We start from the raw sequence: 6,584 nt of genomic DNA, 5'->3' as shown, positions 1-6,584 counted from the left end.
TCATGTTTCCCGAGTATCTAGTGATTAGCTGGAGAATGGTGTGAGCCCAGCTATTTTGGGCAAATCTGCTAACACTCTTTAAAGGAGGCACCAGAAGAAAGATCCCATTACCCCTGCTCCATCCTGTGTAGGACCCTACACTGACTTCAGTCCAAGCCCTCAGTGTGGCCTGCAGGCCTTGCAACCTGCCCTCTGCTGACAGCCTCCCTGCCTGCTCCGGGCCCCACTGACAGCTCTAGGAATAGACCCTCTGTGCCTTAGCCCCACTCTACAGCCTCCCTCCCTTGGCAAACCCTGAGCGACCCTGAAAACGCAGCTCCAGTTTCTCCTCCATGCAGTGCTGTCGGTCCCTTCCCCAGCCTCCTCCTGGCTGGTCGCCCAGAGCCCACCCAGTCCTCTCTGCCCCCACTGAGCCCCTCTGCACCCACAGGCTTGTCTAACTCTCTTCCCCACCTTATGAAAATTCCCCTGAAACCCCCTGGGTCTCATTGCTTCCTAAGCCCCCATTGCCTGGTACATTTTTCCTGCCTTTACAGCTTTGTGTTGATAGTTTGTTCCTAGATTCCTTCCACTCATCTAGCATTTGGTCTATGGTAACAGAGGCGAAATGAGAGCTAGAACTCTGTTACTGATTTGTTCCACCCCCGTTCCACCAGTGAGCCTCAACCAGCAGGGCCAAGCATGTCCATCTTTGTGTGCCAATGCCACGTTGGCAGTCGGAGGGATCAGGGCACTAATGTCCTTGTCCCCCCAAATCTACTGTACCTAGAGATCCCCCCTTTTACTCTTGCAAACCTGCATCTCAGACACTCATTCAGTCATCTGTGCAACAAACATTTGTGACCCCTTCAGGTAAGGATGGAGGTGACTAACACCCCACCCCTGCCTTGAAGGAGCTCTCAGTCTAATGGGGAGACGAGATGAACCCAGGTGCCAGGATGAACTGTAAAATGCGGTCATCCTTCCTGGCACCTACAATAGCCTTGTCACAATGGGCGAGAATTCCTGGATCACCTCTTCTCCCTCAGAGGCAGAGAACGCATGGTAGGCACTGAGGCACTAAGTATTCGAATGGATAAACAATTAAAGGGAGCACTTCCGGGTGAAGATGGCAGAATGAAGAAGAATCACAGACTCACTGTCCTCCGATACCCAACAAAGAGAAAAACATTCAGAAAAACGAAATTCACCAGCACTAACCACCTCATGCCAGAAGCATTGGGAAGCGCAGCTAAGAGAAAGGGGCAGGAGATTTCCAGTTTGGCACAAAGACGTGTGGTTCCTGACCCCACCCTTAAGCCCTGGAAGCTTTTCTGAGGAAAGACATTAATGCCGAGAATTCTCACACAGCTCCTGCAATGGGCGGCTGGTAGGGATGGTGGGCACGGGCAGCCTGGCAGAAGTGAAGGCAAAACCCTCAAGAGGAGAAGTCCCCGCTTATTAGAAGGAGCTCAGCAGAGGGGACAAGACTTTGCCATTTTCCAGGGCATGGAGTTGCCAGATTGAAAGCATAGAAATGTGCCAAGATGTCCCATGTGGGATACGCTTACCCAAAACAATTACTCATTGTTTTAAGTTAAATTGACATTTCACGGGGCAGCCTACATTGTTTCTGGCAACCCTACCAGGGCACTGTGTTGAGCTGGAGTCACAGTCTGGTGCCCCTGGCAGGAAGAGTGTGCCCTGGCTGGGTCAGTGGGCCCTGGGACAGGACACTCAAGGAAGACGTCAGAACTGGGGCTCTTGGCGCCAACCGCACTCAGCCTTGGCAGAGGGCGGCTTGCTACCCCTCACCGCCCCCAAACGGTGACCACAGGAAATCTGAGAGGGACGTGGAGTTTCAAATTATGGTCCGTGCTCCCTACCTGCAGGTTTCACATCCACGGGGTTCACATCCAAGGGTTTCACATCCACGGATTCAACCGATGCGAAATTTTGATGCATAGTTGGTTGAATCTGAGGAGGCAGAAATCCGCGGATCCAGCAGCAAACTGTGTTCATCACGCTGCGCCATTTTATGTAAGGGACTTGAGCATCCGCGGATTCTGGTGTCCGAGGGGCTCCTGGAACCAATTCCCCCTAGATGCTGAGGGATGACTGCATAGCTCAGAGAGGGAAAGACAAATTAGTCCCATGCAAGATGGAAGAATGTATCACACAAATAGGAAGGCTAGACTGAGCAGCCCTGTCACGTGATGAAAAGGCTGAAAGAACAGTAAGGCAACAAATGAAGATATCCTGCCAAAAGGAGGGTGGCACAGAAGGAAAGAAGGAGGGGGAGGAGGGAGGAAGGAAACATGAGACACAGTGGAAGAATAAAGTCTAGAAGAAAACATGACCTAAGACACAGAAGCAGAGTCCCTGTGAGTTTTGCACACCAAATATATATTTAAAAATGAGTGCAATTTCACAAAAACCAAAAAGTGAGATTATAAAGTAAAAGAATAATATTGCCCAGCAAAGGAACCAAATTTAGAGACAATTTATAGATTTTATAGATCTAATAAAGAAATGATAATCAAGAAGAAACTAGACATTGCTGAAAATCAAATAAATGACATGGAGTTAATATCTGAAGCAGTCACAGAATGTGAGAGAGAAAAAAAAAAAAACGAAGAGATAAAAGTAAATCAAAGAGAAGATAATGAATATGGAGGGCAAGCAGCGTATTCCAATAAAAGGAAAACACTTCCCCTAAAGTAGATAACAAGTGGAATAGAAGAAATTAGTCCAAGATACAATGCAAGAAATTTTTTTCCCAAAATGAAGGGAAAAGTAGATGTACCAACTGAAAGAACACACATATACCAGGGAAAAGATTATTTCTTGATACAAAAAGATTAGGAGATATCCCCTGGTTGTTATTAAACATCAAGTTAAAGAATTAATTCTGTAAGCATACAACCAGAAAAAAAGTACATAACTTACAATAGGAAAAAAAATCCATTAACTTCACACTCATCCAAAGAGCAATGTCTACAACAACTCAGAGGGAAAAAGTGATTGATTTAACCAAGTGGTCCATCAGGAAGAAAGCAAAAGTCAGACATACTCGAATATAAAAGGGTTCAGGAATATAGAACACGTGAATCCTTCTTGAAAGAAATATTGGACAAGAAATCCAAGCAAACAAAAGACAAGCCAAAATTAAGAACCCTAGCATAGCCATGGCATGGTAAAAGTGCTGGTGGTTAGTGATGCAAATACAACTATGGCTAAAATGAAACAATGGAGGATTATGCTATGATGATGGTAAATATTATAAACCCTGGGAGACAGGGAGATGCTCTTCTCAGAGCCCCCTGCAGATGCAGCTGTGAGGAGTTAGCTCCAGCTGTTCCTTCTTTCTGCTTCTGAGCAGAGGGCATGTTCTTCTCGGGGTGGTCACAGCCAATGACTGAGCAGGGTGGTGATGGAAGGGTCTGGCCAGTTCTGCCCAGCGTGGGATCCCTCTAAGGGACAACCTTTGCCCTGGAACTCCTCATTGGATGGGCAGAGGGTCAGCCAGGTCTGCACCACAGACTGACGGCTCCCCCGCCCTTTTCTTTTGCAGGTGTCACCCCTCAATCAACCTTTTGCACTTCCAGCTATTCTCAAAGAACCCATGCCAGCACACCAAGCAAAACGAAAATAATATATGTAACAAAAACAGGTAGATGGGAAATGGAGGAGCGGAGTGGCGCGAGACACCTGCTCACCCTATGGTTGTAGTGGGGGAGGAGCGGAGTGGCGCGAGACACCTGCTCACCCTATGGTTGTAGTGGGGGAGGAGCGGAGTGGCGCGAGACACCTGCTCACCCTATGGTTGTAGTGGGGGAGGAGCGGAGTGGCGCGAGACACCTGCTCACCCTATAGTTGTAGTGGGGGAGGAGTGGCGTGGCGTGAGACACCTGCTCACCCTATAGTTATAGTGGGGAGTCAAGAGCAGCTGCCAAAAACCAAAACATGTGCTTGAAAAACAACCTAATGACTCATCAACTTAATGGTTTTTCAAAACTTTTTTCTTAAATAGGATTTTTAAAGATTGATATGTCTTGTGGTGAGGAAATTAAAGTTCAGCTATGCTATCAGATTTTTAAAAAAATCATATCAAATTAAAATTTAATTTTTTTTTTTTTTGCGGTACGCGGGCCTCTCACTACTGTGTCCTCTCCCATTGCGGAGCACAGGCTCCGGACGCGCAGGCTCAGCAGCCATGGCTCACGGGCCCAGCCGCTCTGCGGCATGTGGGATCTTCCTGGACCGGGGCACGAACCCGTGTCCCCTGCATCGGCAGGCAGACTCTCAACTAATGCGCCACCAGGGAAGCCCTAAAACTTAATATTTTTAATCATGCAAAACATGATACTACTTTTATAAAAATTAGTTCATCTTGTCTATACATTCACCTATTTTTCTATCTATTCATAGAGAGAAACCTGGCATGATGTTCACCAAATGTTATCCTATTTGTTTCTGGGTGATGGGTGATTTGTTGGTTTTCTATTTGCACTTCTCTGTATTGCTTTAGTTTTTATAATGCACATGTAAAACCTTTAGAAAAAAACAATAAAGCCATTACTTTAAACATTTTTAAATAAAGAAAATGTGACAACTGTCTACATGGAGTCTCAGAAGAATCTAAATAAAATATCATTAGGGTAATAAGTCTAGCAAGGGGTTGGCTATATACAAATATAAATTGCATTACTATAGACCATCAGAAAACACTTGGAGTCAATTAGTAAAAAGAAAGACACCTTTTATAATAGTGACCAAAGTCAAAAGGTATCCAGAAATGAATCTAATTAGAAATGGGTAAGATCTGTATGCTTTAAACTCTATTGAACTCTAGAGTTTTTGAACTCTACTGAAATTCACGAAAGAGTGCCTACATAAGTGAGAGGTAGTCTATGTTCATGGATAGGAACACTCAATATCATGGAGATGTGAGTCTTTCCTGAAAGGAGGTCTACAATCCCAATCAAACTTTAACTGGGCTTTTTGTGAGACTGACAAGCTGACTCTAAAATGTCTATGGAAAAGCAAAGGGTCAAGACTCGATAAGGCACTTTTGAAGAATGAGTTAGAGACTTGTCCTAATACAAAGGTTCATTCATAAAGTTAGAGCAAATAAAATAGTGTGATATCGGTGCAGATATCAACAAAATGGCCATTGGAACAGGACACGGAGCCTCTAAATAGACCCAAACAAACATGGAACTCTGAGATATAACAGAGGTTGCTCTGCAGGTCAGTAGAGAGAGCAGGAACTGTTTAAAATGATGCTGGTACCAACAGCTGCTCAGATGGGATGACACTAGACCGCCACCTCAAGCCAATAACATCATCAGCTCTAAATGGGTTAAAGTCTGCAATGTGGAAAACAAAACAAAAACTGTTAGAAGAAAATATTTATTTATTTATTTATTTTTGGCTGCGTTGGGTCTCTGTTGCTGCATGCGGGCTTTCTCTAGTTGCGGCAAGCAGGGGCTACTCTTTGTTGTGGTGCACGGGCTTCTCACTGCAGTGGCTTCTCTTGTTGCAGAGCATGAGCTCTAGGTGCACGGGCTTCAGTAGTTGTGGCATGTGGGCTCAGTAGTTGTGGCTCACAGGCTCCAGAGCGCAGGCTCAGTAGTTGTAGCACACGGGCTTAGTTGCTCCGCAGCATGTGGGATCTTCCCGGACCAGGGCTCAAACCCATGTCCCCTGCATTGACAGGCAGGTCCTTAACCACTGTACCACCAGGGAAGCCCCAGAAAATATATTTTTTTAATCTTGGTATAAGAAAGTATTTAATAAGACATAAAAAGTATTAAACATAAAATATTAATAAATTTTAAGTTTTTAAAATTAATAACTTATGTTCATCAAAAGTTACCATAAAACAGTAAAAAGAAAAGCCACAAACTGGGATATAATGTTTGAAACACATTGTCCTATAAAGGACAAAGAACTAGCATCCAAAACATATAGGGAACTCCTTCAAAACAAAAGAAAATAAAACCAAAAATCCAAGTGAAAAATAAGTAAAACATGTTAATAGGCATTTTATAGAAGAAGCACAAATTCCAATGCATTTATGAAAAGGGGCTCAATCTCATTAATAATCAGAAAAATGCAAATCAAGGTCATTGATAAGCTATCACTTTACCTTTGTTGGTAAAAATTAAGAAGTCAGACTATACCATGTTGGAGAGGGTATAGATAAACAGATAGTCCTAAACATTGTTAGTAGGAGTATGAATTGATACAAACACTTTAGAAAACAACTTGGTATTATTTTGTGAAGTTGGCCATTCACATACTTAATGACCTGACAGTCCCACTACCAGGTGTATGCATAAGAGAAACCTACCCAAACACCCCTCACAATAGAATGTTATGTATCAACGATGATAAATACACTACAGTTACATGCAGCAACATAACGTTTTTTTAGAGCCCAGAAGCAAATAAAAATTAAACACATACTTAGGCATAAATACACAAGTGAGTTTTTTTCTTTTAAGTAAAAGTATAAGAAACTGATTTAGTTTATTTCTGGGACAGGCAGATAGCATATAGGAGGCCCCAAGTTACCGGTTCACGGCTGTTTATCATTC

At 43.8% G+C, this 6,584-nt stretch overlaps 1 long non-coding RNA gene across 2 annotated transcripts in view; it reads right to left on the bottom strand.

Moving 5' to 3' along the window:
• Window positions 1-5,454: 5,454 nt before the first annotated feature.
• LOC132419406 (uncharacterized) overlaps window positions 5,455-6,584 on the bottom strand; it is a 56,535-nt gene continuing 55,405 nt past the window's right edge. Inside the window, exon 3 of one of the 2 annotated variants that reach the window (XR_009518185.1) lies at window positions 5,455-5,715. This is a non-coding gene — a long non-coding RNA (uncharacterized lncRNA). The remainder of the gene's footprint in view (window positions 5,716-6,584) is intronic. The other variant, XR_009518186.1, reaches the window with a different exon arrangement.

This window comes from Delphinus delphis, chromosome 2 (genome assembly GCF_949987515.2).
Source record: "Delphinus delphis chromosome 2, mDelDel1.2, whole genome shotgun sequence".
Taxonomy (NCBI): Eukaryota; Metazoa; Chordata; class Mammalia; order Artiodactyla; family Delphinidae; genus Delphinus; species Delphinus delphis.
This window is presented reverse-complemented; position numbering and strand designations above follow the sequence as displayed.